Source organism: Centruroides sculpturatus, unplaced genomic scaffold (genome assembly GCF_000671375.1).
Source record: "Centruroides sculpturatus isolate CEXI.00-Female unplaced genomic scaffold, Cexi_2.0 scaffold1920, whole genome shotgun sequence".
Classification (NCBI taxonomy): domain Eukaryota; kingdom Metazoa; phylum Arthropoda; class Arachnida; order Scorpiones; family Buthidae; genus Centruroides; species Centruroides sculpturatus.
The window spans coordinates 20,936-29,911 of record NW_019386275.1 but is presented as its reverse complement, the minus strand read 5'-3'; positions in this window follow the sequence as shown (position 1 = coordinate 29,911).

Sequence of the window (8,976 nt, the reverse complement as noted above, 5' to 3'; positions counted from 1 at the left end):
TTTTTCATTCCAACTGATTTATATACAGTAAAAACCACTTACTCCGACTCAGTCTCTTAACCACAATAAAATAATAAATAATAAACTAAAATATCACACAAAAAACAAAAATAAAATATGGTGATTAACCGTACACACTAAGTACCAATTCTTTCTATATTATCCCAGATATCTATTGAGTCTCTGCAGGTGTATTATTACACGTGTTTTTTCTTACTATGTATTTCCATGATGAAGGCAACACTGTCGCATCCTTGTAATTTAAACATCTATCCGTTAAATCATGGAAATACATCGTGGAAATACATAGTAAGAAAAAACACGCGTAATAATACACCTGCAGAGAGACAATAGATATCTGGGATAATGTAGAAAGAATTGGTACTTAGTGTGTACGATTAATCACCATATTTTATTTTCGTTCTTTGTGTGATATTTTAGTTTATTATTTTATTGTGGTTAAGCATATTCTATTGGTTTAATTTAAACATATGTTCTAATTTGGTTAATTTTGAACGTGTTCGATTTTGTATTAGAGTCGAACAATGTTAACTTGAAGGTAACATTCTATGAGCGGGGGAGGGAACCCCCCAATCGGTAGACCCCCCTTTGTGATCAATTAATGTCTAATGAACCACACTCCTACGCGCGACCCTTTACGAGATATAAGCCCCCGAAAATTCGCCTACGTCATTTCCGGTCACGTGACACCACGGTCAAAACTGGAGCCTACCATTCAAAACAAATGCGCGCGCACACCCCTCTTAAGTCTCCTCGGGCACTTCCCCGCTCCAAGGACAGCACTGCGCATGACAGCAAATCACGTGGTCTTTCCTCAGCCATAGAGATGCAGCGCGCTCCGCGGCCAATGGAGTGCCGGCCGCGGGTCTCGTGACACTCGGAACCTTCTCCCGAGTCCCCCCAAATCGGCCTTCGCGTCGCTCAGACTCGCTTTCAACTATGTATCACACGCGACTGTACGTACGTCATTTCCGGTCACGTGACTCCGATTCCGTAGCGTGTGGTTCATTAGGTACTTTTTATCACAAAGGGGGGGTCTACCGGTTGGGGGTGAAAACCCTCTCCCCCGAATCGACAGTTTTACCGGGTTTATAATTTGGGAGTTCTCGCCCCCCTCTTTACCAATTACTAATAATTATTAATAATTATATTATATAATAAAATAAATTAAAATATTGATACGATTTTTAGTTTCAGTTATAAAGATTACTTAGCAATAATTCGAATTTTTATGAATTCGTTACGCCCTCCGAAGCAGAAGTATTGCGTCCCATTACGTCGCTGTTAAAATTCTCGCGAGTGATAGGAACCGCTTCTAAAGTTTCTAACCATTTCCGGCTTAAAGCTTAGTTCACACTGAGCGAATATCGAGAGCCAATGCGAAAAGCGATTTTTATTCGCATAGCGAAATTGACCCATACAACCAAAAACGGAAAGCGATTGCGAATTTTAAGCAGCCGATTATTTGCTAGCGAGCGAAAACGTCATCTCGAAAAACAAAATGGCCACTTCTGATATTTCGTCATTAACCAGCTCCACATTTTTTTTTCATTAGGAAAAATCATCATTTCCCCTTTTGGGGATCAGTTCCGAACTTCGAAGCGATTTTCGAAATTCGCTGGAAACGACGTTGTCTGAAATGTTATTCGCTATGTTTTTCGCCTTCGCCAGCGAATCGAGCTTAGTGTGAACTATTTATAATTTATTTTGTATACTAGTACTTTCTATATATTAACAGGACTTATTATACTGGAAAATTATGGATGCAGATATCTAGACTTACAGTTCAAAATAATGTTCTTTATTTAGTTCACCTGTTTGAGGACATTATTATTAATATATATAAATAAAGAACATTATTTTAAACTGTAAGACTAGATATCTGCATCCATAATTTTCCAGTATANCTTTCAAAGTAGTCTCCTCCGCAGCATATACACTTCCACTTTTTGAAACAGTCCTGGAACGCTTTTTCCGTAATACTCATAAGCTCCTCCGTCGTTTTTTTCTATCTCTGGAATGGTGGCAAATGTTTTTCCTTTGAGCGCGTTTTTAGTTTGTTGGAGAACAGGGAAAAGTCGCATGAGACCAGGTCGGGTGGGGAAGCACACAGCGGTCTTGTTTTTGGCCAAAAGCTCATGTGTTCTGAGGGACAAATGAGCCGGCGCGTTGTCGTGGTGAAAGAACCACTCGCCGCTCCTCCAAAGTTCGGGCCGTTTTCGCCTGATTTTGTCTCTTAGGCGATTCATAACACCAGGTAGTACTCCGTGTTGATTGTCTGGCCTGTAGGTAGGTATTCGTGATGCACAACCCCCTTTGCATCGAAAAAAAACAGTCAACATCACCTTAACATTTGAGCGAACTTGTCGAGCTTTTTGAGGCGGGGGGCTGTTTCACCCACCCGTGGAAATTTTCCGTGAAGGATTTCCCAAGTTTCAAACAGAATTTCACAGAACAACGCTGTTCTTTCAAAGAGCTGATTTCCGCGGATCCGATTTTTCGCCGAACCCCACAAACACCACTTCACATAAACGGCTGTAACTAATCACCAAAACAAGATATCAACAAACGGGTTGAAGGAGTTTACTCGGGAGGTTTCCGCGGATACAACGCCTCCAAGCGAATTAAGAAATAATCAACTGGAGGCGCTCTATTCAAAAAGTTCGGGAACTTTTTGAACATCCCACGTACATTTTCTTTAGATTTTAGAATTCACAATAACCATATAAAAAGCAATATATTTTTGTTTATTATATACTGTTGTCCAACAGAAAAGTAAACTATCTTATTTACAAATCTTTTCAAAATAGACAGTTTGACCGGGCCCTTCTAAAAACCGGTCCCTAGACATTTGCCTGATTTGTCTATGCGATGATCCGGCTCTGCACGTGGACCTGGAATAGGTCTTAAAAATCTCGACGGCCACTAGTCCACTAGAGATGTTCCACTTGTGGGGTGGTAAGGATAATTTGGGCTCTGGAAAAGTCTGTCGTAATATCAGGGTGCGTCGCGTACTTGGAGAGTGCGGTACTATTCTTACCATGCTGTATATCTGATTTATGCTCACGCATCCTGACCCCTACTGAACGTTTAATAGACCCAATGTAAACCATTTCACTATCCCATCTGCTGTCACTGATAGGGACGCTATAAATGCCCGGTTGCTGTCGGGGTTAGGGAGATCTTTTCCGTTACGTAGTAGACTGAATATGGAGAGACATCCCCTGTAACTTATACCGACTCTTCGTTTCTTGGCAATTGTGGTAAATAATGGTTTCAAATGCTTAAATTGGCGTAATTTTTTAAAAATGTATTTTCAGTTTATGATAAACTTAATCCAAAAATAGGTTGCATTAAGTTTTTAAAATTATTTTATTTATTTATTTTTTAGTCTAATAATTATATACACGAGTTTTAGTATAACAATAAATGAGGTAATCATGTCAATAATGATAGGAATCATTAAAAAAATAATATATTTATTTACGTTATTTTTTAAAATATTTACATATAATAACTTATACTAAAAAATTTTTTAAATTGACGATAAAAATCTAAATTAAATTATAAATATTTTACGTGTATTTTATTTGTTATCATTTGAATTTAACTAATATAAATTCTTAATGATTAATTTCGATTCTAACTACTGATTTTTACTAATTTACATCAGGAATGATAACGTTTAAACATGCATTATTCTCCTTGTTTTATCAATATTATTTATCTTAAAGTATCGCTTTACTATTCCGCCACAGATAAAAATTTTTTTTTTATTTTATATTTTAAATAAAAATTTATATGTTAAGGTTAAAATGGAAAAATTATTAACTAAGTACATTTACGTTTGAACAATGTTAAATTTTGTACAGATATCTCTGTAATATGCTACTTTATTTTCCTGATTTTAAATTTTTTTTTTTTTACAAATTTTAGATGTTTTATATCTTCTTGAAATATCTGTAGAACGTAGACATGACGTTTCACAGAATAAAGTGTTATTCTTTTACTCTTTGCGTTCTGTAGACACTAAGAGCAGTGGCGTGTTATCCTTTGAGCAATAAAGGACAATTTCCTGGGTTCCACCAACAAGAGGCCCTAAACCAATCTTTTATAAGAAAATATTTTCCTCGAAGAAAAATTTCTGAAGTTAACAATGTACTGGTACATGGGGCCCCAATTCAAATTTTCTTAGGCCGTGAATCAATAATGCACCATTGAGTAGCCTAAGGGTCTTTTTTAAGCCCATTCTGGGATTGGCCAGACCCACAGTGGGATGGCCANCATGAGACCAGGTCGGGTGGGGAAGCACACAGCGGTCTTGTTTTTGGCCAAAAACTCGTGTGTTCTGAGGGACAAATGAGCCGGCGCGTTGTCGTGGTGAAAGAACCACTCGCCGCTCCTCCAAAGTTCGGGCCGTTTTCGCCTGATTTTGTCTCTTAGGCGATTCATAACACCAGGTAGTACTCCGTGTTGATTGTCTGGCCTGTAGGTAGGTATTCGTGATGCACAACCCCCTTTGCACCGAAAAAAAACAGTCAACATCACCTTAACATTTGAGCGAACTTGTCGAGCTTTTTGAGGCGGGGGGCTGTTTCACCCACCCGTGGAAATTTTCCGTGAAGGATTTCCCAAGTTTCAAACAGAATTTCACAGAACAACGCTGTTCTTTCAAAGAGCTGATTTCCGCGGATCCGATTTTTCGCCGAACCCCACAAACACCACTTCACATAAACGGCTGTAACTAATCACCAAAACAAGATATCAACAAACGGGTTGAAGGAGTTTACTCGGGAGGTTTCCGCGGATACAACGCCTCCAAGCGAATTAAGAAATAATCAACTGGAGGCGCTCTATTCAAAAAGTTCGGGAACTTTTTGAACATCCCACGTACATTTTCTTTAGATTTTAGAATTCACAATAACCATATAAAAAGCAATATATTTTTGTTTATTATATACTGTTGTCCAACAGAAAAGTAAACTATCTTATTTACAAATCTTTTCAAAATAGACAGTTTGACCGGGCCCTTCTAAAAACCGGTCCCTAGACATTTGCCTGATTTGTCTATGCGATGATCCGGCTCTGCACGTGGACCTGGAATAGGTCTTAAAAATCTCGACGGCCACTAGTCCACTAGAGATGTTCCACTTGTGGGGTGGTAAGGATAATTTGGGCTCTGGAAAAGTCTGTCGTAATATCAGGGTGCGTCGCGTACTTGGAGAGTGCGGTACTATTCTTACCATGCTGTATATCTGATTTATGCTCACGCATCCTGACCCCTACTGAACGTTTAATAGACCCAATGTAAACCATTTCACTATCCCATCTGCTGTCACTGATAGGGACGCTATAAATGCCCGGTTGCTGTCGGGGTTAGGGAGATCTTTTCCGTTACGTAGTAGACTGAATATGGAGAGACATCCCCTGTAACTTATACCGACTCTTCGTTTCTTGGCAATTGTGGTAAATAATGGTTTCAAATGCTTAAATTGGCGTAATTTTTTAAAAATGTATTTTCAGTTTATGATAAACTTAATCCAAAAATAGGTTGCATTAAGTTTTTAAAATTATTTTATTTATTTATTTTTTAGTCTAATAATTATATACACGAGTTTTAGTATAACAATAAATGAGGTAATCATGTCAATAATGATAGGAATCATTAAAAAAATAATATATTTATTTAAGTTATTTTTTAAAATATTTACATATAATAACTTATACTAAAAATTTTTTTAAATTGACGATAAAAATCTAAATTAAATTATAAATATTTTACGTGTATTTTATTTGTTATCATTTGAATTTAACTAATATAAATTCTTAATGATTAATTTCGATTCTAACTACTGATTTTTACTAATTTACATCAGGAATGATAACGTTTAAACATGCATTATTCTCCTTGTTTTATCAATATTATTTATCTTAAAGTATCGCTTTACTATTCCGCCACAGATAAAAATTTTTTTTTTATTTTATATTTTAAATAAAAATTTATATGTTAAGGTTAAAATGGAAAAATTATTAACTAAGTACATTTACGTTTGAACAATGTTAAATTTTGTACAGATATCTCTGTAATATGCTACTTTATTTTCCTGATTTTAAATTTTTTTTTTTTACAAATTTTACATGTTTTATATCTTCTTGAAATATCTGTAGAACGTAGACATGACGTTTCACAGAATAAAGTGTTATTCTTTTACTCTTTGCGTTCTGTAGACACTAAGAGCAGTGGCGTGTTATCCTTTGAGCAATAAAGGACAATTTCCTGGGTTCCACCAACAAGAGGCCCTAAACCAATCTTTTATAAGAAAATATTTTCCTCGAAGAAAAATTTCTGAAGTTAACAATGTACTGGTACATGGGGCCCCAATTCAAATTTTCTTAGGCCGTGAATCAATAATGCACCATTGAGTAGCCTAAGGGTCTTTTTTAAGCCCATTCTGGGATTGGCCAGACCCACAGTGGGATGGCCAAGGGTGAAGGATGGGGTCCGACATATCCGGGACAGACCGTCTCTCGAAAAAAATTCCTCCCGAGTTCGGGAACTCGGGAGGAATTTTTTTCGAGAGACGGTCTGTCCCGGATATGTCGGACCCCATCCTTCACCCTTGGCCATCCCACTGTGGGTCTGGCCAATCCCAGAATGGGCTTAAAAAAGACCCTTAGGCTACTCAATGGTGCATTATTGATTCACGGCCTAAGAAAATTTGAATTGGGGCCCCATGTACCAGTACATTGTTAACTTCAGAAATTTTTCTTCGAGGAAAATATTTTCTTATAAAAGATTGGTTTAGGGCCTCTTGTTGGTGGAACCCAGGAAATTGTCCTTTATTGCTCAAAGGATAACACGCCACTGCTCTTAGTGTCTACAGAACGCAAAGAGTAAAAGAATAACACTTTATTCTGTGAAACGTCATGTCTACGTTCTACAGATATTTCAAGAAGATATAAAACATCTAAAATTTGTAAAAAAAAAAAAATTTAAAATCAGGAAAATAAAGTAGCATATTACAGAGATATCTGTACAAAATTTAACATTGTTCAAACGTAAATGTACTTAGTTAATAATTTTTCCATTTTAACCTTAACATATAAATTTTTATTTAAAATATAAAATAAAAAAAAAATTTTTATCTGTGGCGGAATAGTAAAGCGATACTTTAAGATAAATAATATTGATAAAACAAGGAGAATAATGCATGTTTAAACGTTATCATTCCTGATGTAAATTAGTAAAAATCAGTAGTTAGAATCGAAATTAATCATTAAGAATTTATATTAGTTAAATTCAAATGATAACAAATAAAATACACGTAAAATATTTATAATTTAATTTAGATTTTTATCGTCAATTTAAAAAAATTTTTAGTATAAGTTATTATATGTAAATATTTTAAAAAATAACTTAAATAAATATATTATTTTTTTAATGATTCCTATCATTATTGACATGATTACCTCATTTATTGTTATACTAAAACTCGTGTATATAATTATTAGACTAAAAAATAAATAAATAAAATAATTTTAAAAACTTAATGCAACCTATTTTTGGATTAAGTTTATCATAAACTGAAAATACATTTTTAAAAAATTACGCCAATTTAAGCATTTGAAACCATTATTTACCACAATTGCCAAGAAACGAAGAGTCGGTATAAGTTACAGGGGATGTCTCTCCATATTCAGTCTACTACGTAACGGAAAAGATCTCCCTAACCCCGACAGCAACCGGGCATTTATAGCGTCCCTATCAGTGACAGCAGATGGGATAGTGAAATGGTTTACATTGGGTCTATTAAACGTTCAGTAGGGGTCAGGATGCGTGAGCATAAATCAGATATACAGCATGGTAAGAATAGTACCGCACTCTCCAAGTACGCGACGCACCCTGATATTACGACAGACTTTTCCAGAGCCCAAATTATCCTTACCACCCCACAAGTGGAACATCTCTAGTGGACTAGTGGCCGTCGAGATTTTTAAGACCTATTCCAGGTCCACGTGCAGAGCCGGATCATCGCATAGACAAATCAGGCAAATGTCTAGGGACCGGTTTTTAGAAGGGCCCGGTCAAACTGTCTATTTTGAAAAGATTTGTAAATAAGATAGTTTACTTTTCTGTTGGACAACAGTATATAATAAACAAAAATATATTGCTTTTTATATGGTTATTGTGAATTCTAAAATCTAAAGAAAATGTACGTGGGATGTTCAAAAAGTTCCCGAACTTTTTGAATAGAGCGCCTCCAGTTGATTATTTCTTAATTCGCTTGGAGGCGTTGTATCCGCGGAAACCTCCCGAGTAAACTCCTTCAACCCGTTTGTTGATATCTTGTTTTGGTGATTAGTTACAGCCGTTTATGTGAAGTGGTGTTTGTGGGGTTCGGCGAAAAATCGGATCCGCGGAAATCAGCTCTTTGAAAGAACAGCGTTGTTCTGTGAAATTCTGTTTGAAACTTGGGAAATCCTTCACGGAAAATTTCCACGGGTGGGTGAAACAGCCCCCCGCCTCAAAAAGCTCGACAAGTTCGCTCAAATGTTAAGGTGATGTTGACTGTTTTTTTTCGGTGCAAAGGGGGTTGTGCATCACGAATACCTACCTACAGGCCAGACAATCAACACGGAGTACTNGGAAAAGAAAACAAGTCAATGTCTAAATTAAAAGAAAAGTTGAGGAAATATCTAACAAACTTTTTATGTAAATATCTCATCATTAATCAAATTATATATTAAATTATCGAACGATTTAAATTAAATTTATAGCTAAATTTTTCTTATAACATTAAATATATACAGTAGAGCGACGTTTATCCGAATCAATTGGGGACTGGGGTTGTTCGGATAACTTGTTTTTCGGATAACCGATTATGTACGAAAAAATATATTAACCTATCCCGTGTTGAAATTTTTCTCCGTTGCGTGTCGCTTCACGTTGAATTT